This window comes from Grus americana, chromosome 5 (assembly GCF_028858705.1).
Source record: "Grus americana isolate bGruAme1 chromosome 5, bGruAme1.mat, whole genome shotgun sequence".
NCBI classification, from domain to species: Eukaryota; Metazoa; Chordata; class Aves; order Gruiformes; family Gruidae; genus Grus; species Grus americana.
In genome coordinates this window covers 54,838,463-54,864,378 of record NC_072856.1, presented here as the reverse complement: position 1 = coordinate 54,864,378, position 25,916 = coordinate 54,838,463, and the positions used below count along the sequence as shown (strand labels likewise).

The window sequence follows — 25,916 nt, the reverse complement described above, 5'->3', positions numbered from 1 at the left end:
AGAAAAAAGCCAACAATCCCTCACTTACTCTATTATCTATGTATTTCACAACAATCAGTACTACCTCTTTGGTCTCATAAATGCAGTGCTGATTACCTGTAATAAAGGAAGAGACAAAAACTTTCCCAATTCACACATGATGCATTTTCACTACTGCTGCTCAACTGTGCACTACCAAACAACCCTTCTCATGCTGAGGAATCTTTAAAACCATCTGACAAAAACATCAGCTGCCCCTTTCCCTTCCCAAAGAACATGAATATTAGAATTTCTAGAAAAGCATTGGAGAAAGCTTGACAAATAACACCAAAATACAAATTAGATCTAAAAGAAAAACCCTTGAAGCAGAAGCATTCTTGAGCAAGGAGATACCTTGCCTGAAGGATTTGGGGACACACGCACTAAATCATCGTGGGGAAGGAGAAAGGGATAAAGCACGGTGGCTAATGGGGGGTTTGGAGAGGATGGGGTGGGACTGAATGGGTGTCAGGCAGGAGTGGGATCCTGAGTCACCCTCAGCCTCCTGCCTTCTCGCTGACAGCAGCTCGGGCTTCCCCTGCACTTTCTGCAAAGCATATTAATTGATTCTGGTTGCTGAGCAACTAACTCTGGGGAGCCACATCGACGGCTCCGGCTCCGGCACAGCTTCAGCAACAGCAGCAGGGAGAGCGGACGGTCTCCCCCACCTTCCTCCTCCTCCTAGGGCTCGCTCACCCTCCCCAGGATGCCCTCAACTGCCCTGCAGGGAAGCTTTGCAAGAAAAACGAAAAAGAGTCCCCATTAACGCAGCAGGGAGAGGAGGTGGGTTGCTCCCCCCACCGTGTGCGGCACTGGCAGGACTCAGGAGAGCAGCCCTGCTTCACGCTGACGGCACGGCTGCAGCCCCAAAGGGCATCCTCTGCCCCGCCGCTGCCCCGCGTGGGGTGCCCAGGCCAGGGGGGCTAGCGCAGCCGTGGGAAACCCACCCAGGCATGGCGAGAGGTAGGTGAACCAGAGTGGTGCGGTTCCCTTCTGAACAGTGAAGCTGGGTTAACCCTCTGGTTCTCCAGGCACGCTGCAAAGATGTCGTTAAAATGACAGGCAACTCGCATAGTTGTGTCAACTCATGGGTTCAAAAGTGAGTTTCCAGTTGAAGCTGTGGCCACTTAAGCTCTGTCCCTGCAATAACAGGGTAAATGTATTACTTATTTCTGACCTCTTTAACATGTTGCACTTCAGACAGAGCAGACACTTCTGGCACACAGTAAGCCAGAGCCACCATACAGGGAACTGCCTGGACGTCTTTGTCAGAGACTGCAAAATGGAGCGCTCTGACATAACTTTGCCATTGCTTTAACCAACATTGTGTTTAAGTTCCTCATAGGAGAGAAGTAGGAACGAGGCCATTTAGTTTTGACCCGTAACAGAAATGGGATAACTGGATAATTGGAGCAGGCTCCAAGGGGCTCCTTCCAGAGCGCCTCAACCAATGGTCCCGTAGGAATGACACAGAGGATTTCTGCAAGGCTGCTGAACAGGGCCTGACCACTGCAATTTGTGACAGCTTCCACTGTGACTCTAGAGCCTGAAAAAAATCTCCAGAACAGCACAGTGTCCGAAACAAGACATTTTTCTTGTGCTCTCATTTTGGATAAATCCTTAGTCAGATCTTGGCATTTGTTCAGCACTGACTAAGCTGTCTTTCTGTTGCACAGGTAAGATGTAAGAAATGAAAAGGCCTCAAGATTTCTCTCCCTGTGACCTGGCAGTAAGTGCAATATCAGATCTTAGCCAAACTGCTCACGTGTGATTACTGTCAAAGACCCGAGCTAGATCAGCTCTTTATTTCTGTTATAGTGATAGGACAAGTTAAAGGGCAAGGCCCTGAGAACTGCCTTAGCTTGCAGTCACATAAATAAACAGAATTACCTAATTCTCCCTTGAAAAACTCCAACCTATAGCTTCTGTGTGCTATCTAAATGGCAAACACAGGGTCCTTGTGAAAAGAGGACAAGTTATCTTAAAAGAAAGAGTAACTTTTCTGACAGCAGCTTAGCACTGCCACACTCTGCTTTTATGCTTTATAAAGAAAGATCTACAGTTTAGCCTCATTTTCTTAGCAAAGCCAGATGCTTCACTTACATTAAAAGCTCAAGAAGGACCATTAGATCAGGTTAGCAGAGCTGCTATATGAAACATAACATGTTCAGTTCATCCAATATGTCTATTGATGTGAGCCTATAGTGGGTATTCCCCCAAGTACAGCATCCAGAGAAATATGGGAACTTCAGTAGTGATTTAGTAAATGAAAGTCATTTAGCCTCCTACCTGTTGGGAAATATTAGTTGTCAAGCTTAGCATAAGTGTTGGCATAACTAGCTTAGCATAAGCAGCTAAATTTGCTGAAACCTTAGGCCACAAGCTGTGAGCTTTCACCTACATATGTTAAACTTTTGCCTAGTTAAGTAAAAGAAGGCCTCAGAGCTGGTTCAAGTCAGAAGATAAGGAAGCTACAACTGTCAGCAGAAGGGGCATCTTAGAGATAAGAAAAGAAAGGGCCATCTGGAGACAAGGAAAGGACTCAATGAAGAATGGGAAAACCCCAGACCCTAATATTACTACTGGTCCACACTGTCACATGAGGGGAGGGGAACTTAGATTGTAAGGGTGCAATTGCCCAGGGATTTCTTTGTTTGGGGTCCCTCTGTGAAGGCACCAAGCTCAAGCTGTTACAACTGCTGTAACACTTAAATAAATTACCTCATGAGACTTAGGGCCTGAGACTCTGCTGTGGGAAATCTAGAGTGAACAAACTTCCTTAACACTACCAACAACAGAATACAGCAGGATATTTCCAAGGAAGAGATCCTGTAGTTCACCTACCTCCATGAAAATGTGTCTCCTAAGGTCTTCTAACATACTAAACATAGGTTAAACACACTAAACCCACACATAATAATCATAAACTGTTCTTCATTTATATGGTCACTAATTTGGTATCATTGATTCTCCCTTTATCTCTTCTGACTCTTTGGACACTTCTTTTGACTGGAATTCCCCCTCCCTGGAAGTGTTCAAGGCCAGGTTCGATGGGGCTTTGAGTAACCTGATCTAGTGGAGGGTGTCCCTGCCCATGGCAGGGGGGTTGGAACTAGATGATATTTAAGGTCCCTTCCAATCCAGGCCATTCTATGATTCTATGATCTCTCATAGTATCTCATTTTTTTCCTGGATAGAGAATAAATCCAATGAGGTTTCCTCTGGCAGTGGAACAATGCAAATAATGTATTTCGTTGTGTGTCACTGCTCATACATAACATTGCTTTCTTTAGCCCACAAGTTTACTTGCTTAGAACGAAGTGCCAAAGAATGACAAAAAGCAGGGTTGAAAGGGAGCTAACCCACCTCTGTGCCACTGCAGGATCAATCACACACATGCTAGTTCTGGGAAATGGCTTTCCAACCAGTGCTTACAAGTCTCCTTTCTGGAGACTCCATGCTTTTAAAAGGTAATTTATTCCAGCACCTCACTACTGTAATTACAAAAAGAATATTTATAAGCTCCATTGCTGCAAAGCTAAACACACAATTTCTTGTCGTAGTCACAATGGTCAAGGAAAAGAACTCCTCCATTCCTCATTGCAACTATCTTTCATGTATATAAAATTCATTATATCTCTTCTCAGTCTCTTCCCTTTCTAGATTAAAAACTTATCTGAGCCTTTACTCGTCTGTCACTGTTTAAGGAATGGTTTATCACGCACTGACCACTGCATCATAAGAGTACAGAAGACTGAGTGTGACATTACATGTGTATAGGGATGTACATTAATGCATGCAAAAGTAAAAGGTACCAAAGAGACAGTGCGTGGCTTAGGAAGTGAGTCACACAACACAGGAACAGGGAAACAAGGGGGACAGTTTCATCTAGCTGTGATAATAGGGTTATACAGTGTTTCAACACTCCTTTTTTCTTTCCTGAATGAAATGGAGTGAGAGAAAGAAGATTACATACAGCTAGGTTGTGTATGTCTGTCAATGAGTCCTTCCAACCTGTGGAAGAAGACGGTTCAAGTTAAGGGCATAAGGAAAAAAAGACTACTTTTTCCTCTGAATTTGTATAATGATTTATGAAATACTAAATAGAAGAGGGAAGCTAGAACAAGATCTCAGGTAGATTGTACATGAAAAATATAGAAGTAGGTAAAGATTAGGGAAGAGTAAGTGCGTGGGAGTGATGAAGGGCTGGAAACCATATGAACATTTAGGCCAAGGGAGCAAAGACAGGTGGAGAGATTTCCCAAATTCTTACAAAGAAATTATTGAGTTTACAAGACCATATTTCACCATACACATAGTAAGGAAAGATTTGTTTCAACATGATAAGCTGTAGTTGTTTTACCTTTTCCATTTTTACACCTTTACATTCACACCAGTGCCTGTTTTTATCCTCAACAGTACAAATCTCTAAAAAGTGTGTCAACAAATAATTAATATTTTAATATGCCTTGTTTTGTACTTTATTTTTACAAGGAGGAATACCAAACAATGTTGAAGCTCTGTGTATTGGAGCAAATATCAAAAAGTGCTAGGGAAGGGCAGTTGGAGGACAAAGCAATAAACCAAAACAACTATAGAAAGGAAGCGATTTCAAAATGAAAGCAAACTATCTGGTGTGTAAGAAGGAGCCATCAGATTATTAAAAGAAACCGTAGGAAAGGTATGTTTGGAGATGTCAACATTTGAGCAATTTTTATTTTTTTTTTAGAAAATGCAAAGCTACTTAGATAAAATTCAGTCCCTTACAAAAAGCAAGTACAGCATCTCTTTTTCACTTACACAAGGCTTGAATTTAATCTCATATAAATGCTTTTTATTATGCATTGAAAAGGCTGACTAATACACATCTCCTGTTCCTATTCCATTTTCTATTTATCTTTTCTCTTCCCACCTTTCCATCCTTTCAATAGTACAGTTATCCTCTTTGAGAAAATGAGTTTCCTGTGAGCCTAAGGACCAGAGCAAGCTAGGACCCAGTCAGCTCTCATCCCCTGGGGAAGGTACAACTGGTGTCCCACCAAAACCATGCCAGGTACTGCAGCCGTATCAGACTGGCAGCATCCCTCCATGTTCAAGCCCTGCAGCCAGATAAGGCCCATACTGCAAGACTTTGGGCCTCAAAATAATGGGGACCTATGGTAACTGGTTGGACAGAAGCCCATTTCAGAACTTAGACTAGCTTCTCTGCGTTGCTGAGACCTGGTAACAAGAGAAAGTCCCCAGAGAGACAAATGGGAAGAAAAAAGACCTTTCTATCGATATGTTCTAGTCCAGGGTATAGGAAAGGACCAAGTGGAAGGATGACGTTTGAAGACGGTGAGCGAGGGCTGCAGCAAGCGCAAAGTGGCAGCCAGGCTGGGGAAACGGTGCCTTTCTCTGGCTGGGTATGGATCCTGTGCTGCAGGGAGGGAGGGCAGTGAGGGCGGACAGGCTCCTTACTGTGCTGGGCAATTGCTGTCCCCTAGCCTGAAGCAGAGCAGAACCTCTGGGGAGCTGGAAGATGTGGGCAGAGGCTGTCAGGTTTTAAGAAGGTCAAGCAGAAAAATCTCCCAGGAATTTCCCTGCAAGTGTCGGGAGCAGGGAAGACAAGGGAGCTGGAAGCAGAGGTGTGCCAGCGTTGCTCCTTGGGTGCTCAGACCACCTCAGCAGTCAGCCATCAGGAGGTGCCTTCCCACAGGGCAGCACAGAGGGTCGCCCATGCAGGCTCTGAACTGAGTGACAGGGAAAACCTCCTCCCCAGTTCACGCAGCTGCCTGCCACAGTATCGCCTGGCCACTAGAAGAAAGTGAATTAGCTTGCTTGCCAAAACACTGGCCTTCATCCCAATTGTAGTTTAATACTTGATAGAAACCATCACTTTATTCCTTGCAAGCTGCACCTTTCCCAGCAGCAGGCATTTGAGAACTGAATTAGACTTTTAAAAGCAGTACTGTATGTAAAGGATACAGTAATTTTAACATAAATACAAAAATATGCACAGATCATGGAAATTATTTAAAGTATGAAATAAAAGGTATAACTCAATTATTAACTAAATTTTAATTAAAAACCTGTGAAAATAATTTGCAAAGAAGTTTTCTGGATATGTTTGTCATTTTGACCTTTCATATCATATGTCTCAATTATTATTCAGTCAACTGCAGCACAAACAACTGAACTGATTTCTTGCCTTTTTAGTTTAAAGGCCATAATACAGGCATGAGAATCTGAGCTTCAATGAGTGCATTTCCAGATCATCATCAGCAATTAATTGGAAAAATCTAACTGTAAGAAATAGACCTTCATTCAAAAAAAATGCAAAATTATGACAGAAGATGTACACATAGTTCCATCAATCTGCAGTATACTTAGCATCCCTAAAAAATATTTCTAACATACTTTAAATATTACTGTAATAATCAATTTTGATATGCTATATGTTGACTGGTCTCATTCTTTTCTAGTTTCCATCAGTGCAAATCAGACTAGGATCTCAGAGTTGTCAAAAACTTGCAACCGTAAGAAAATAGTACAAGCAATGGTAAGAAAGACCAGCAAAAAGCAAAATATTTTAGATTTGTTGTTCTCTTTCTTTTTAAATAAATGCTGCCTTACCTCAACTTAACCGCTGACTGAGGCATAACAAAAGGTTACAGCTTGTGGTTACTAATTGTTGGGCTTGCTCATGCTTTCACAAGTTAGTCTGAAATAATTTTTAATGCATCTGATTCAAATTTCATTTATAGAAAAGTAAACCTCCTACCTCCACTGATTTCAATGAAATCATCCTTAATTTACATCAGTGTAGCTGGTAACAATAGATACACAGTAATAACTGTCCATTGCAGAGTTAGCTTCAGTTTAAATTCGCTATGTACCTGTAATGTAGGAGTGCTTCCCTTACATCACCCTAACACTAAAAATAGCATTTCAGTATAGCTGTATCAAAAACGTATGCACAAAAATGTGACTACCTGGCTAGCAGCACAGCCATATTTACTGCAGAAGATACATACACTAAATATCATTTTTGTTTAGAAAAAGAAAACCTGGTTTGAAATGAACTTCTTAGCACACAAATGGAACATGAATGAATAATCTCAACTTATTTTAAAAAGGGATATCTTGACCTAAAATGCCATTTTGTATAAGCAAGATGCAATGGCAGTTGTATTTTTTTGGGAGTCATAAAAACTGAACACAAGTTACATGCCAAAACGAGTGGTCTGATCCTACCCCTGGGACCTAGGCAGCAAAATGCTCCCTGATTTCTATGGGAAGAGGACTGGGCTCTGCTCTTAGGAGACTAGCAGAGTCTCAGGTAAAAACTGCTTAGCCTGTTACACCAAATGGGGACAGACTTGCACCTCTAATGCTGCTTAAATAAACAAGTTTCGCGTGTACATTACACCACTCCGGAAGACAGGTGCTGTTTTCTAAGAGGAGGTGATGGGTTTGCAGTGTCTGTGTTCAAACTGGAATCTCATTAGAAAAACAGTAATCTTGCTGTACAGCCGTGTAGTAGAATAGGACATGCAACGCATGAATTCATTGAATCCCAAGGGTCATCATCTGCCTGAAATCCTTTTCTAGATAAGCATGTTCACACACGGTAAAAAAGCTCTCAAGCAGCAACAGTTATTACTGCTGAATAAATATTCACATTATTTCTCAACAGGCAATATACCCACCAGGCAAAAAAATAATAGTATGCTAATGAAGGATTAGACAAGCACTGGCTAAATTAGTCCTACTACAGTTTTGTTAAGCTCTTGGGTGTGTATTACATGACATTACTATTTAACACCATAGAACAAAGATTTCTTTCTCTCTCTCTTCCTTTTTTTCTTTTTTTTTTTTTTTCCTTTTTCTTTCTTTAATAGAAGAGGTGGAAATTTCCTTTCCTGGGTTAACTTCCAAGCATTAAGAAAAGTAACATAAACTGAATGTTTATATGATTCACACCTAGAACTCTTAATTACTGCACTACACACTGGACACTGCTAGAACGAACACTGCACAGCAGCGAAAGTAGTCCTAAACAGTCTAAAATGCAGCGTATGAGTGTTGGCATGGTAATGCATAGTACTTGAATAAATGCATTTTGAGGAATTTGACAGAAACCAGATTTAAGTCACTGCTGGCATTTCTATGCCGAATAATGTTGTTTTCCAGAATCCCAGTATTTTGACTGGTAAAGCCTTTCAAAACATGCCTCTTTATTCTTTGCTTCAGAAAAGATTCACCAGCTGGTTTGGTTTTCTGTTTGCCACTAGCAGAGGTATCTTTGCAAGCAGCTTTCTGGTGAAAGTCACTGGGAGCAGCTCAGCAAGTCCCCGAAGTTCGACAGAGAATGCCCCTTAGCTGGAGGGAAAGCAAACTCCATCAGCCGTCCTCTATCAGGCTCTTTTAAATCCTTCCCTAGTAATTACTCACTCCATTAATTAATATTTTGAAAACTTTACAGATGGATAATGCACAGGTATTCAGAAGGATTCCTCAGAGCCAAAAGATAAAAGCAAAATATACAAATATAGATCCAGAAGGTATTCTGAGGTATCCCTTTAAAAAAAAAAAAACCAAACCAAAACCAGCCTAAACATGTTAACCTTTTACAATATATCTTTCTTAACTATTCCATTTGGTTTTAGGCTTTTCCTTGGTGCTGGTCTCTGTTTAATTAATTAATCACAGTGTTTGCACATCTTGAATGCTTTGTTTTAATGTCTCACTCCCTTTTGTGGATTGATCTGCTGTGAGATTTTAATGAGAGCCATTTCTCATGTTTTTATGCAGAATTATTATATGGAGGAGAAAGTGATAATAACTCAGTCTTCTGTTAATTACACATCTAATTATTCTTAGATGTTTATTTATAATTGTGTCTGCCAGCAGGCTTTGTTTCAATTATCATAGCCAGATTGGAAATGGAGCTTAAATTAATTGCTTTCTGTAAACAACCATATTTTAAAACAAAAAGTAAGTATGAATATTTATATTTTAGCTCAAAATACTCTCTTCTCTGATAGTCATTCTTGTAAACAAAAATCTTAGAGAACCATGTAAAATCTTTGCCCTTCAATAATAAAAATACTTAAAGCTAGCAAATGTTCTCAGAGGACAATCAAAAAACTTCATTAAGACAAAAACTATTTTTGGTCAAATGGTCTATTTTTTTCTAAATGGTAATCACAGCTTTTATGTTAAAAGTCTTCAAATAGGAAACCTCACCTCTGGAGGCACAGCAGTGCCATTGCTCAAAGAGAACAAGTGTTCTTTCAAGGGTGAAAGGGAAAGAAATATCTATTTTTGATACTGTTAGATTCCCACTTGCGAGCTAGGAAACCCCTTGTTTACCAGAGTCTTTCCACAATGATGCAGAACTCATCTGAAACATAAGCTGCCCAAAGATCTCAGTTCAGGAAATCATGTTTTCAGGGGAACACTGTTCAACAAAAAATCATCTTTAGAAAGCGCAATCCTATACATATTATTGCATTTATCATATGCAATAACATAGCTTTAACCAGAGTAATCAATCTAGAAGTAATTATAGGATGACAGAAAGAGATTTAGACACAGGTATTTCACTAGGTACAGATGAGTGACATACAGATCCTCTTCCAATGGTGTATAAATGTATACAGTAGTTGCATATGTTAGGGATTAATTTGGAATGAGATTCAGATCTTGGCTATGGAAAGCAATAATATTTCACAGAAATATTTCAGCTTGTAGATTTGTAACCTGACAGGCAGAAAATGACAACTGCATGTTTACAATTTAAGAAATACAGTTTCCCTTCATACTGAACAAATTTCCCTCCAACACCGGTCCCCTGTGAGCCCCTGCTCCCTTACCAAAATTAACACTGGAAAAGAAGCCCGTGAGACTTACCTGTTTGCCTTACAAGAGACGAAGAAGTTTAAAGCATCAAAGTTCTCATGACAATCAGCCACTAGCATTTAGCTTACGTGGAAATAATTACATTCTTCCATCTTTTAGCTTTCTCAGTAAGTGAAAGCTGGTGATGGATGCCAGCAGCCTTGTTAAAATATCACTGTAATCCATTCAAGCTCTGGAGATTGCTTAGAAAACCAAGTCATAAACATGCAGTGTATATAGCTTCACAAGCAGCTCAGCATTCTCCGAGCATGTACACGTCTTCCTTTCCCTATACTGTACTTTACAGAGCACTTTACCTATCTTGATTTGAGTAGAAAGAATACAGTTGTTGAATGTAAATTCTACAGGAACAAAAGTGTTTTCCGTGTTTAAGTTTTCTCACATCAAATAGTTATGATTTTAGAAAAGGAGACAGCCTTTAGATTTTTTTGGTTGTTGCCCTTTCCTCTTAAAAAAAAAAAAATCTTCAAATAGAGAAGCAAGAAGCAAAGAAGAGGATATAACAGTTTGAGAAGCAGCAGGCAAGGATGGGTGTCTTGTGATTGCTTTGAGTTAATACTCCTCAGGGGGAGATGAAAAAAGCACAAATACAGCAAAATCTGTCTTACAGAGTAAAAATCTGTTGTATAAGCCAGTCTCTGGCAAAGTAAAACAGCACGTGCATTTAGTCCATTAATTTCTAGCGTGCCAGAGTGCAAAGGAAATTAGAAGCTTTCTGTTTATTAGAGGCAAACAGGTAGAAAGACGGAAAGAAAAGTCAGTATATGTAACTACTGTTATTGATTCTGCTCCCCTGAGAAATGTATCAGCTCCAAAATCTATCGGAGATGTGTATGTGAAAGCCACATTTATCAGTATCACAGAACACTTTATCATTACCAATATTGTCTGGAGCATATGTGGAGAATGAACATTTAATAATGCTGCATCCCCTAGATACAAATAAACACATTAGTGACTGCTCTTTCTACAGCCTAAATACACCGGGTCTTTGGACTCTCTTGAAAATATGACTGTGAAGGTTGTTACAAGAATCATAAGTCCTGAACACTTTGTAATAACTGACCCCATTACTGGCACCAAGCAATGGGAACTTCAGCCTAAAAACCTTAATTCAAATCCCACTGAAGCCCGTAAAAATAGATTCTGAGAGGCTGTGGATGAGGACCTTTGCCAGCTGGCTCCTGTGTCCCTGAGCATCACTACACAGCTAGACCACAAAGTCACCAAAAGCATCTTGGAAGGAGCTGGTTGAAACCCTGCTCTGACCTGAAGCTCTTCTGGACGTAACAGTGTGATGCTGGGTCTGAATTTGCTCAGATAATGTATGCAGCAGAAACACATGCCTGTTCCCTTCAGGGCCAAAAAGAAAACATTCCATTTATTTGTATGATGAGTCCAGTCACAGACCAAAATGCCACCGAGCCAAATGCTATTCAAGCATAAAACAAAGAAAGTCCCCGGCTGCATGAATTTACAGTCCAGATGTCACCTTTCATACTTTCCACATGCACTGCTCACCTGCAATGCCACCAAATCTTGCAGAACACAGGGTTCCGGAATTTACACTCTTCTAATTATTAACACTGCCATACTTTGGGTTGGTTTTTTTCCCATAGCAGAGCTTGATCTAGCCCTTTCCAATCAGTGAAAACATCATATTTTGAAAAAATAAAATTGAAATTAACCCCTATTTCCATTATCCCAGAGGATAGAGATGCTGGAGCCAATGTACATCTGTGATACACTGAAAATATGAAAAACAGAAAAAAAAATGGCCATGTTTCACATTTGAGCTCTGAGAAACTGCACATGCCAGATACAGCAAATCCCACATCCTTGACACAGAAGAAATCATTGATAGCTCAGGGCTTTGCCTGAAAAATCTGTAGCACCGAGTTTAGTCTGCGTATTCCTTTCTTTGCCATATTCACAATTCTGTATTTTGCTGCAATCCAAGTATCCTAGGCTTATATGTGCATGGACAACTGCCTGCCCTTTGATAATGCTTCGGCTACTGATCTTCTTGCAGGGGAAGCATTTGCTCATATGTCCCTAGGCATTAGATATGCTGGCAACTCCCCCTCTGTATCTGGTGCCCAGGTGAAAGGCAAATACTCTTTCTGGATGCTCAGCAACCCCTCTGCCTCTGGAAAAGCCGCAGATAGGAAGGTGGGAACACAGTTTTTTGAGCATTGCAGAGGAAATCCCAGCCTACCACTCAGTCCAGCAACTTTCAGTGACATCGACTCCACTCAGATCCTTCTGTGTCCCTAAGAAATTTTCCCTTTTCCTTGTCAACTTTGCAATTTGGCTGGGTGTTGGCTCCTTTCAGGAGTCTTCCCACTAGCACAGGGCTGCTCTCCAGCCAAGCCTTTGACAGCGCATCACATGCAGTACTCCTGCAATAAAAAGCAGTAAAACAGTTGCACCATCTGCAGCACAAGCAGCACTTCCACCCAAAAAGAAACCGCCGCTGCCACTCATGCAGCATGCAGTGCTTTCTGCACACTAACATACATTTCCCAATGTGGTAGACTGATACCACAGCTGAAGGGTTACCCCCAGCACTGTCACTGCAATGAAGTCTCTGGTGTTATATGGCAGAAATCTCAATGCCTACCCTGTTTTCAACTCGCATTTGACTTCTAAATATGCTTATCATGCATTCTGTCTTTTTAGCATGCCCAGGCATTTTGGGTTCCCAGCCTGAGAAACCTTTGAAGACATCTGATGTTGAATGGACTTTCGAAAGACTGGACCATTTTAATATTGGGCAGTAAGAGAAAAAATTATAGGGAGTTACAAGATATCAGTAGCTTCTTTCAGAAACAGAGGCCAGTGGCCATGAAATTCGTCACTATCTTGTTAAGCATCAAGAACGTCAATGTTTTGACACTACAAAGAACACCTGCCTCTAGAAATTATTTTGAATGTCTGAATCACCCCTCTTCCATCATGTCCAATAATCCTTGTGTAAAAATGCTTGCCTTATATTTGTACAAAATACTTCCAGCACTCAAAGATACATTTTAGGAATAGAGGTCAACGTGTGTATGTCCCAAAGCTAGGATATTAATAACACTAGAGGATCTATAGTTTTTCGTGAGACATGGCATTTCAGTTACTGACTGTAAAAACTGAATTTGTTCCAAGGGTTGTTTTTGCATAGGAAGGTGACACTACCCTTCCAGAGGGCTTATGGTTATCCCCCTCTCATCCTAAGAGAGTCTGAGTGTCCCAGGAAGGACTCTGAGCATCTTCAGGGCCTTTTGAAACTCAGCAGAACTGAGTGAGGGTATGCAACCCCTCAAGGAACCAGGATCCTAGCAAGCATGATATAATGCTGTATTCTGTCATTTGAATTTTCCCACATACTATTCTAGCATGAAAAAAGCCTTTGGCAGCCTGGGATCAATTAATTTTAGATAATATATGAAACTCCCTGAGCACTAAAGACCTCCATATATACTTTTTCCTTGTATCCTGCTCAGAGAATCCTCACCAAAGCAATTCTCTCTATGCATCTTGGCAAGTTATTTTTACTAAATAATATATCCTACCCAATTTCCTTGGTGAAATGTAATCAAATAGCAAAATAGTCCTAAGACTTAAAAGAAAATGCTAAAAAAGCATAACTACTAAAAGTTAGCACTGTCCAGGGTGCAGAGTCTTCTAACAAGAAACAATAAACAAGGAACACAGAGATAAACAGAGGTGGAAACTAGTGTCTTTAACAATTATGTTACTTTTATTTCCAACCAGAAATATAAATCCTGATGCACTCTGTGCATATCCATATTCATATCCAGAATAAACTTATTTGTGCTTAAAGAACAAGTCCCTATACATAAGAATGAGGAAGTTGAGTCAGCACACCCAAGATTCATTTTGGCTTAAGTTCAGCCATATTTTAAAACAAGAGTTTGTGATCACTTCTGCTTGTAGCAACAGCAGCACGAAATTCAAGAACTGTGTTTAGTTTTGATTAAGCTCAAACATTTCCTTTATGTCAGATACAAAATCAGTTCTAACACTGCAGAGCTGGACAGGCTGCCATTGGGCTATCTTGAGATAGTCTCCTAGAGATCAAAGTGTAATTTGTTCCCTGCGAAGGAGTAGAACATGTATGTAAAAATATCTAGAACATGCTAATGCATGTGTCAACATGAATCTAAACTGACAAATGACTTTTTATTTATTGTCCTATGCTCAGTGTTCAAGGGACCAAATATCTCAGCAAAGCTTGAGAAAGAGGCAGCATTTTTTTCATGGTGCAGAAAGAGACAGAAACTCCTTCATCAAAGGAAAATGACTCTGATCTTTCAGCTGCTTTAAGAGAAGGTTACAACACATTTGTTGCAGACATCATGCACATGATGAATGGGACAATACTGTAATAAGCTGTCAGTATATATGGATATAATGCCATTTTTTTCCTCAGACTTTTATGAACTATATAGGGTCCAAGAGTGCATCACACTCTGAAGTGAGCTAGGTCCATCAGCTCTTGAAAAAGCCCTCTAAACTCAATCACCCTTCAGTCCCCTGAAGATAAAAGATCAATTACAAAATGGAGACGGACACAGAAAGAAGAAAGAGAGGATTGAAGGCCAACTCAAGTATGAAAGTAGTGTTGGAAAAGCTTAGGGTAAAGAAGAAATAGAAATGTCAGGGGAAAAAATGTTGAAGGAAGAGGGTTAGAGAGAACTGAGGTATGGGTTGAGGAGGGCAATGTGTGATAGCATTGAAACACATGCAAAAGGACAAAGGTGTGGAGCAAACAGCTTGGAATCCTGGCAGGAAACACCTGGAATCCAGTAAGAAGGAAGAAGATTCCCCAAATTGCAATTTGGTCATGTCACAGAATTAACTACCTCTATCAAATTCTCTTCTAATTTACACTCCAGGAACCAATCACTGGCAATAATTGAAAAAAAGTGAACATCATCCTAATTTGGTCGTTTGTCTTTTTAAACAGTCCTAGGCAACCTTTCAGGACTAAGATTTTACTGAAGAGTTTATCTGAAAGCATTTCTTTCAGTTCTTCGGTGTTTGCTACATGACATACAGGTGCCTGGGATCTGGATACTTGGAAGCAAATTACTTTCTCACTGAGCAACCAGGTGTGTTCTTGCAAACTGAGCTGAAGCAATTTCAGAAAATACTGCCCCACCCTTTCAATACCATTCATAAATTAAAAGTCATGAGCAATAAGCTGCCAAAGGAGCTGTTTAAGCATTGAATTGGTATGGATTAGGTATGCTCTTATGGATGGTTACTGTGTCTCAGCTGACCAGAATGGCAATTTCCAGCTCACAGCAGGTAAGCAAAAGTTGAGAGTAGTAGCTTTTTAACTTCTTTTGACCCACAAAACCATACCAATTCATACTTTTCCTTGCTTCAGTTTTAATATCATATGTTGTTTTCCACTTTTATTAGTGTGCATGTCTTGAATAGATGTGACAGATTTTGTTCTTTCTTTTCAATTTTTCTCTAATTTCTTACCTTTAAGAAAAGACAGTGGTTAAATATTCTGAAAGTATTATAATCATTCTCACCATATGCTAGTCTGTAAGCTTGATAAACCACAGATAAATAAACCACAGATATCATCTATCAGTTGCTGTTCTGATACATGCATTGCAAGGGAAAGATTCTTGGGTTTGTGACAAAAAGATCACATATGAAAGATTCAGCCCAGTCATCCATTCATAACAACACTCACATTACAGAGAGCCTGTGACCACAGTCCTTTCCTCGGCACTTTGAACAGTATATGCAGTAACATTTTTTTAAGCTCTGTTTGAACAAAAAGGAAAGTATATCTGCATCTCACGTGACTCATTAACTCAACAGAACCATAATATATCAATCAAGCTACATATAGAGAGGAATAATACCACAATGAGTCTGTAGTCCTGTTTCTAATTAACATGGCTTAACCAGACACAATGAGCAGTCTCACTATGTAGGCACAATCCTGTGACTGTCATATAAAAAGTAATCTGGAAAGGCTAAAAGGATTTCAGTCCAAAACCCCTGTTATTTTTTCATCATAACAGCTCAATATCATTTCAACTTGCAGCTTTTGAAGGGAGCAGTTGAGAGCAGTATTTGAAGACCAAGAGCTAGAATAGTCATTAGCTATATGCAAAGCAGACATAATATTTACTTCCCACAAAAAGACATTGTGATGCTTTCAGTATAATTAGTAAAATGCTTTGCAATCCACAGATGGAAAACACTGTCTGTATTCAAACAATTCTTGTTCATAAGAAAGTTTTTGCTTTTCAGTTCACTTCTAGGCTGCCATTCACATGTTTTGCTCTTTCTTATTCCTACAGAATCTTCTGCTGTTTGGTCTTTAGCTTGTACTTTTATCCTCATCCTTGGAAGCAGATTACACTGGGTTCTGGCATAACGTTTTGCACATTTGCCCTACTGAATATCAAAGAGCCCCACCATTTTATGACGTCATTAGGAAGCAAAATTTCAATTTCTTAAATGCTAGTATCATTCACATTACAAAATAGCTTTTTGCAATCTTAGCTCTGCCTTCCTAAACTAACAATTCCACTGAAGAGTAACACTGCTTGACTTTAATCTACCAGATTTCTTGTATAGTTATTCTATTTTTTTAAGAATATCTTTTATTTATCCAAGAACAACAAAATACAGAAACTTAAGACAGGGAAGGAATAAATAAATATTATTTTTACCCATACCTGTACTGTACGAGCACTTTGTCAAGAGAAACCGTCCTGTATCTTCTGTCCTGAGGCATTAAAGCAAAGGTCACCATAACTTGTGCTCATGAAAGATCCTGTGGCTTTTCCCATAAGCTTCAGGTGACAACTGCTGAACCTTGGACAAAATCCAACTCAGGAAATTGCCTTCTAACTACATCAGATAATTTCTACAGATTTGACCGAGTAATGTATTTTTCTCCACATTCTATCTTAAGTTCCTGTTGCTGGGCAGCCTTCAGTAATGTGAACATTTTACCCACAAGTTGTTTCAAATTTGAAACACTCCTAAATAGTTAAATTTCACAAAATATTTTAGCAACTGGGTTCAAAGGAGCCATAAAAGCTCAAGCTTTTCTATTTGCCATCTTATGTTAAAAAAATAACTTCTTGTGCTAATACAGTATTTTCCTAAACTCTGTGTCTAACTTCACAATTGGTAATTTATTACTTTTTATTTATTTTTCTCCTACAAATGAAGAAAAATAATTTCTTCTTTAAGCTATCTTGTTAGTGTCTGATTGTGAATTCTTAGCAAGAGGAAAGAAAAGACCTGTTTCTTTGTTTTTAACACAGATCTAATGGACAATTGTGTTTAGCTGATTAAACCTGAATTATTTAGAGAAGGACAACGGTCAAAGCCTATATGCTTTCAGCTGCTTGAAAATGTAAGCAGAGCCCCTGAATTAGCTTGTAATGCCAGCACGAGACTGAAATTTATGGGAAACGTTAGGATCAAGGTTCTATGAATATTATGGCTGAAGGTTTTGGAAAAGCTTAACTCGGCAAAGCCACCAGAGAGCACCATCCAGGTCTGCCACCCCACAGCAATTTCATAGTTGAACATTATCTGCCTGTCTCCATCAGCAGCCCCTGGGCAGTGACCCCTTCTGAGGAGGCCTCTTGTCTTGGCCAGCTCCGTTCCGGTAGCTTGAACAAGGTGAGGCTTATTGTCGATGAAGCAGGGTTTGGCCATCTTGGTGCACAAGGAGTGTCACACTAAATCACTTTTAATAGATTTGGTTTTGCAGACACATGCCTAGACCTGTTTGAAATCTCAAATAGTTACATAAATGTTGAATGACTTTGTACTAGAAGATATATGTTTAAAGGCTACATCTTTTTAAAAAACATCATTTCCACACTTCACTTGTGAGTTTTCCTCAGTCTTATATTATCTAATACTGGATGAAAAAGATATTTATATTCTGTGAAGAAAATATAATTTCCTGTGAAGACAAAGCCATTAAGGTTCTTTTGCTCTGCATACGCTTATTTCCTTATAACTGCATATATTTTTGTCTGCAGTTAGTTTTAGATAATAACATTATTCTTTGCTAAGTATTTCAGATAATATATTGAGTACTTATTCTATCAAACAGTTGCCATAAAATAGTCTTAAAATGGAAGATTAGGATCCCAAAAGTCAGTGACAGCATTATAATTGCATATACAATCTTAATACAGCCATGGGCATATGCAGTTTTGAATACCATTTTCACATACTATTTCCTCAATATAGCATCTCCTTATGATCTTAAAAATACATGTGAAACTCAGCATGAAATAAAGACCAAGTAATAATTTCACAGATAAACTACAGGAAAGATAACAAAGTTTGCCCATGCATTTTGAAATTCCAGGTATTTAATAAACTACAGCTTCTAATATGTGCAAGTGAATATGGGGTATTTGGAGGGGAGGGGTACTTTTTTGTTGTTTAAATGGGATAATGATTATATTTTAGAGGAGTGATAATCTATAAGGAAGGTCCCATTTACTAGGAAGCATTAGCCCCTAAATGCAAACCCAAATGATATACAGTAAGTTGCATACTAAAAAATCCTCTTTGAGGTTATCAGGAACTGTAGTATACTAGGTGATAATGCATGCTCTTTCATTAATCTTCAATATTCAAGTTTAGGGTTTTTTTCTTTGGAAATTTAATGTTCTTCTAACATTTTGTTTTGTTTTTTTAATGTAATATATTATATATATGCTCACAAAGATGAAGAGAACCAACTAGCAATATTTTCATGAAAGTATATTTTGTTTCATAGACTGTGGAATAATTTAACAAGTATGCATACATACCAGGAATAATTACCTAGTTCTGCAATATATTTCATCTATTACATTGCATTTCTCTTTTTAAACACCTACTGTACAAACTTCTCCCAAGTGATTCTCATAAAATACAACAGCATTTCCTGGGTGATCATTACGAAGAGTTATATTTCTGATTTAAACTGTTTCAAGCTGAATAAAATAAAGAAAATTCTGTTCTCATTTATATTTTAATGCAAAATTTGCTTAATAAATTATCATTTAGTGGAATTCCACAAAGCTTTTGTAATGAAATCCTGAACAAGGAGAGAGCCCTCAGTCATACTGAATTTACTGAAAGGTTTTCTCTAATGTGCCCATTTCTTAGAATACTGTTCATCTCACAGTCTTTACACATTCAAGTACATATATAACACAAATGACAGTGGTATTCATAACTAAACTCAAGAAAACAGATATTTTCCTCCTTTTTCTTTTACTAGTTTTTTTTCAACTTTGTCCTTCAGCAAGTTATTTAAAACTTCAACTTTTTCTGCTCTCAGATCTTATTTATTCTTGTCTCTCCTCAGTGAAGTTATAGGGCTAATTTATATGCAGCAAACACATAAAAATTCCACAAGAATCTGCACAAATATTTCTATATCCTCTTTTACAATATCTCATTGTTACAGTACTTGATTTCTCTACAGTTTTAACAAAATGCATGTTCTAGACCTCTTAATAAATCATGAGACAATACCTATTAGATAAGAAGCTAGAAAAGGTGTGAAAAGTTAAAAATGCTGATATGACTTTCCTAAGCAAAAGAAAAGAGTAACTCTTTGGAAAAAAAAGAATTCCATCTATCAATCTAACAATCTTAGAGCCCATATTATGCATAGTCCAACTCAACACACAACACAGATGCTTTGCCCATCAAAAACTTGAAAGCTGTGTGGTTTTCCACCAGAAGGGCATGTTATAAATTACAAAGCAGCAATCAAATTTCATTTTAGCAGTTTTGTTGGCCTATGCTGGAGAACGTTGTAACCAATACATCATATTTTTTTCCACAAGTCTGATATTTCCCATGCCCTCAAAAACTACTATATCTAGGCTTTTGCATAAAAAGACAAAAGAAGAAAAAAAAAGAAAAAGAAATATTAATTGCTTAATTTAAAGAAATATAAAAACTTCTTAATTACTGTAAAGTATGGCAGGTACAGCAAAAGCACTTTTGGGATATTGACTTTCAGTTTTCCAGTTTCAATGTTAAAATCTAGGGAGGAAATTCTGTTCTGTTTCCCTCTAGTGACCACTTTCATTGAAACAGGAATTCATTCAGATTTATTGTGAAGTAGCAGAACAGGAGATGACCCCTTAAGGCAGCCACTCATTCCTCTTGTAGCCAATTATGTAATTCCTGAATTTGACTTCCAGTGCACATGAGGCACAAGATGTGCTTTAGGTAAAAAGAACAAGGACAGAGATTAAACACATAGAAAGGTTGTATTCAAGTGTTCTACAATAAAATTTCCAATTATGTTTTCAGTTTTGGTATCTGCTGCTCTGTGAACACACTTTTTGAGATCAACATCTGTGAATGCAAGTGAGACTTATCATTTTCATCCTGTTAGGATGGGTTTTAAACAATATGAACCAATTACTTCTATAGAAAAAGGTGAATGCCTATTTGAAAGGCACTTCTGTCTGTCTGAGGTGATGCTTTTGCAGGCATTGGAAATTTTGCTCCACTTGTATGACCTTTGAGAATGTTCCCCTATTTTTTTATTCTTTGGTGTTGGGAATTTATATCTCAGAGAAGAATAAAAAAACTATTCTAAGCAAAGCATTGCCAGAATTTTCTGCCTGTCCCTTTTCCTTCCTATTATAGCCCTAAATTTTATTAAAAAATAAAAAAGGAGGTGGGAGGGGAGGGGGAAAATAAAAGGCTTTTACAAGAAAACAAAGCTATTCTTTCTCTTTTGACAGCAAGAGGACACATTTAGCAATTGTCACATGGAATAAAAGAATACAAGTGATTGCATGTTCAGGCCTACCATCATTACTAAAGCTAGTTTTCTGGACTCAGTGAGAAATATCTTTGGGATCAACTCATTGAATTTAAAGAAAGAATCTTCCTCTATACCTGTTTGCACAAACCCATGATGTTGTGTTACCGGCAAACCCACAAGCCCAGACACCAGCACTGAGTGCAAATACCTTTTCCAAAGCCATGGTAAGTGGTAATTCCTGGGTCATTCTTTCCTGATAACAGAATGATTCCAGAGACTTCAGTTAACAGGTTACTCTCAGTCCTAAAAAAATCCCCCTAGGCACCAGGCCCTCTTTTTAAAAAAAAAATATTTAAAACAATGTAAAGGTAATCTAGAACTAAACTCACCTTCACACAACTTAGTAGAGCTTTCCTGTTCACATTTGAGATCCAGAAGACACATGTGATTGATCTTTATAGGTATAATGCATCTAATCACCGCTAATCACTGTGGCTGGATAATCTTATCCCTTAGCTAAACAAATCAGAACTAAAGTATCAGTAATTCAGTTATGTAGGGGTTCGTTTGTTTGGTTTGGTTTGGTTGAACACAGAATTTTCTGTCCTTCCAACCTTCACTGCATTCAGCATTCAGTTTGCCTACAGCCTGAATACATCTTCAGCTACTAGTGAACAAAAAAGTGATGTATCCACATGCAGCTTGTCCTGTCTCTTGTCAGGTGCTCCACTGAAAACAGAATTATAGGACGTACTTAACAGAAGACTCTTTTGTAGTGAACTCATTATCTTCTGAAATGTCTTTATTTCAGTGCAACTTCCTTTCCATTCACATGATTTGTATTTCTTGTCAGTCTCTAAGGAATTTCTACATTATTTCCATTTCATAAATCCATCAGATGAGATAGGTTTAACGAAGTCAATAATATTATCATTTTTTTTCTCCATTCATCTTCAGAAAGAACATTTTGTTTGAACTTCTACAATTGACTGCAGTTGTGCAGAAGAACCTAGTTTTTAAAATGTGAATTAATCATATAAAAGGGAAATCCTCATTGCCTTTTATTGCAGTATCCACAAGATCTGCTAAGTGATTCTCTTTGTTCTGGGTTTTGTCTTTGCTCTCATAATCTTGGGGTTTTTTTCTCTGACATACTACTATTTATTATCTACAAACTATCCTGGATATAACATTTAAAGTAATCATTACACGGGTCAGAAAAGAGTCACAAATGTTTTGTGAGTTCTTATACTCAAATCAAAACTTAACTTCAGATTCTAAGAAAAGACTTGCATATTTTTTCTTCCTTTTCAAGGGGAAAATATAGGTCATTCTCTGCTGGAGAAACTGTATTGAAGTCATTGGAGTTATACCAACAGATAATTTCACTCAGAAGGTACCAGCGTTTGAATGCTGCAATACTGTCTAATTTAATTATTTAGCAGACATAAGTCTATATATCTTGTTCAGCTCTCGCTGAAAAGTAAAACAAAGGACACGTTTCTCTATGTATCAAGGGTATACTGATATTCTTCTGAGTCCCAGGAGATGGAAGAATAAAGACCTGCTAAAATGTTGAATGTAAAAGGATGCTGTAGTGTTTTGGGTCTGGTCACAAAGTGCAGGTGGATGAGGCATTTTCTGGGCAACCAGCAAAAACATGAAGAGCACAGGACAAGTTTCTGGTGGAACTCTTTCATCATCCAGACAACCACAGGGAAAGGAAGGTAGCAGGAATGTATTGACAGAAAAGTTTCGAAATGTCTTGGTGACATTTTTGTTTCTATAAGAGGTGAAGAAAGCAAATAAAGGAAAAGGTCTTCTGTCTTTTTGGCCAGACTGGAAGAACTGGTTGAGAATGTGCAGGTGCAAAGTAACTTGTCTGAGAGTGACCATGAAATAGATCACTGAACTAACCATACTCAGACAGTTAGAAAGGAGAACACAAATGTCACAAATCATGCACCTTAGGACAGCAGAGTGCAATAAACGCTGGGAGGTGGAAGTGCTAGATTTTTACATAATGTCAGTAAAAAGGGGCAAAGGAACTGGGGAGAGTTGGCAGTGCTGTTAAAAACAAAACAAAAACAAAAAAACACACACAAAAAGGACAACTCATAGATACATTAAACTAGAGTATCAACAATCTAGGGATAAAATCACAAAGGCAAAACAAAAGTTGTGAGAAAATAAAATATAGGAGAAGATACTCCGTATTGACGTTATTACTAGTAGAAAATTAAGAAAACTGTTGGTCTATTCCTCGACAGGAATCTTGAGCAGGTCACAGTGTTAATGACATCTTTGCTTCTGTCTTTACTAAAAATGTCAACTGTGACCTTACAGCTAACAAAATTAGCAGCAGAGACAGAGAAATGAGTAATAAAACCAGAACAGTGACAAACAGATTGGAAAATAGGTAAATAAGAAGTTTTAAGATAAGATAGGCTCACTGAAAATTCTCTACGGGTATTGTTCTTCAGTCAGCTCTTTATCCCAGGGCTGATAAATGATTACCTTTTGAAAACTTGTCAGAAATAATAAGGCTCCACAAAACTAGGAAAAGGCCACTCCTACATCTATTTTTTTAAAAAAAGAAAAAGAGAGGAGAGACAGGAAAGAGGAGAGAAAAACACCCAGCTTAATTTCAGTTCCAGAAAAATCCTGGAACAAATAGTCAAACAAATAATTCACAAACACCTAAAAGACAGCAACGACACAGGTGACTGCCAACACGGAGCTTTCAATATCAAATCATACTAAATGAATCTAATGCTTTGTATGGGAAAATGATCAGAATTGTTAAGATGTAACAGTGGAGAATAAGTAGACAAAAATAACCATAATACGTCGAAATTAAATTTCACTGAGCTGAATATTCTTTTTCTGACAGAAGCCACTAGCAGGTGTCAGGGAAGAACATGAAAAAATATGCTAAGTATATATTTAACTTTCCTGTGGTAGGCTGTGGTAGATTTTGACAAATATACAGCTTAATGACTTTTGGAGCTGGAAGTTGTATCAACAACTAGGTTGGGCTATTCCATTCAAAATAAAAGATTATTTTAATTAATTCTGCAGAATCTGCTATTATACTGTATTTTCATAAATAACTTGCATGACATTATAGATAGAATACACTTATTAAATATGGAGATCATATAGAATAGGAAAAGTCTCAAGCACTAAAAGGCCTAGGACTAAAATTCCAAATAATCTTCACAGGTTAGAGAACTCTCCTGCAATAGAGTTCATATTGGGGGAAAAAAAATGTAAAGTTATACACATAGATTACACTACACAAATAGAGGATAATGAATGACAGATCTGCACTGCTGTAAAAAGTCTGAGGATTGAAGCGGAGCAGATCTGAGCACGTGCCATTAACATTGCCAAAGGCAAACGTACTGCCTAAGCGAAGGGCTGTCTGCAAGAGCAGGTGCAGCATCCACTGGAGTACATTTTCAGTTACAAGCACTGCCCCTCAAGAATAGTCTAGGCCATCTGGAAGAAGTCAAGAGAGCAGTAAGAATGACAGAATTCAAGAAAACATTGTTCATGAAAAGTTGAAGGGGCCATTTAATCTAAAGCAGAGAAATCTAAAAGGAGATTTAAGAGTTTTCAGATGTACAAAGGGTAGTAGTAAGGAAGAGACTAAGCAATTCTTCATGGCCACTAGGGACAAAGTAAGAAGTTGCACACTGAAATACCAAGAAGGAAAATTTAAAGCCAGGCACTGGGAAAACTTTTGAACAACTATAATTGTCCACAAAAACAGCTCAGTCCCCATCACTGAGGTTTATCAAGGAAAAAGTTAGTCAAACACCTATCAAAAAAGGCTTAGGCATAAATGACAGCTTCAGGTAAGGAGGGTGGCATCCTGAGTCCCTTCGTGCTTTATTTTCTGTGAAATTAAGTTAGTTTTCTCCATATTTTTGGATATAAAAAATAATTACTAGAACAAATCACCAATGGATGTAGTAGATTCTCAATTACTTCTGGTTGCATTTGAAGTTACAAGTCCTTCCTGTGAAATACAGTGTCTTGCAACAGATGATTATTTGGCTTTATGCAGAAATTACTGACACTGACCTTATGTTTTTCTTCTGAAGGAGGTTAGACTACCTGGCTCTAGTGGTTTCTTCTGGCCTTAGCATTTGGGAAACTATAGATTAACTCAAATATACACTCAGTGTACTATCAAAGACACTACCGAATTTTTCTTTCACAATGTTGTACCGCAATGGTCTACATGAGGCCTTGAAAGGACAACAAGCAGTGGTCTCAAGCTGAAATACAAGGAATTCCACTCAAACTTCAGAAGAAAACTCTTTTACTCTGATAGTGGTCAAATACTGCAACACATTGCCCAGAGATGTTATGGAGCTTCCATTCTTGGAGATATTCAAAACCCTGAGCACCTGCTGTAGTTGACTCTGCTTTGAGCAGGGATTTGGACTGCAGAGTCTCCAGAGGCCCCTTTTAACCTCAGCGTCCTGTGATTCTCTGAGATCCTGTGAATCCCAGATTGCAGCTACATTAAATGCATCTATTACAGATCAATCAAGCGAAAACTCTGAAACATTCAAGAATGAAAGCACATGAAGATTGTTTTCTCTCCTGTTGTGACCCACATGGATTTTTTTCTGCTGCATCCTAATTATTTTTGTTCCAACTTGGTGGTTTTTCTAATGAAAATTGGGCTGTTCTCTGATGTCAAGAGTGTGGGAAATGGATCTCGTGAAAGCTATGTATGTATGTGATAAACAGTGATGCAAAAAAGTATAAGAAGGCTTGGTAAAAAAGGTGTGCTCATCATGGATTGCAAATTATAAAGACCAATTTAGCACATTATTTTAGAATAGATAATATGAAATGACAAATGAGAAAAATAGCAGTTCGCAATGGAATATGCTTAAAAGCAAAATGGTAAAAACACTGGAAAACATGCACTGTACATAGAAAGATGGAAAATGGAGGCAAAACCAGAAGGAATAAGCCTCCACAACCCAGTCAGGGATGCTGTAAGGTTCTAGACCCTCACCACTGAAATCTGGAGTTTTGCCATATGCAATTCACATCTGGCAACTGATATAAACCCAATCGTTCTGTGACTAAGAGTTCATCAGTAATGTTTTTTTTTTTAAAGGCTCTCAAAGAAGGCTTTTCTTTATTCCCGAGA

General features: G+C 38.3%; 1 protein-coding gene across 1 annotated transcript in view; it reads right to left on the bottom strand.

Annotated features, from left to right (window-relative positions):
• Positions 1–25,916, bottom strand: part of TUNAR (TCL1 upstream neural differentiation-associated RNA) — a 172,358-nt gene that overhangs the window by 36,559 nt on the left and 109,883 nt on the right. The window lies entirely within an intron of this gene.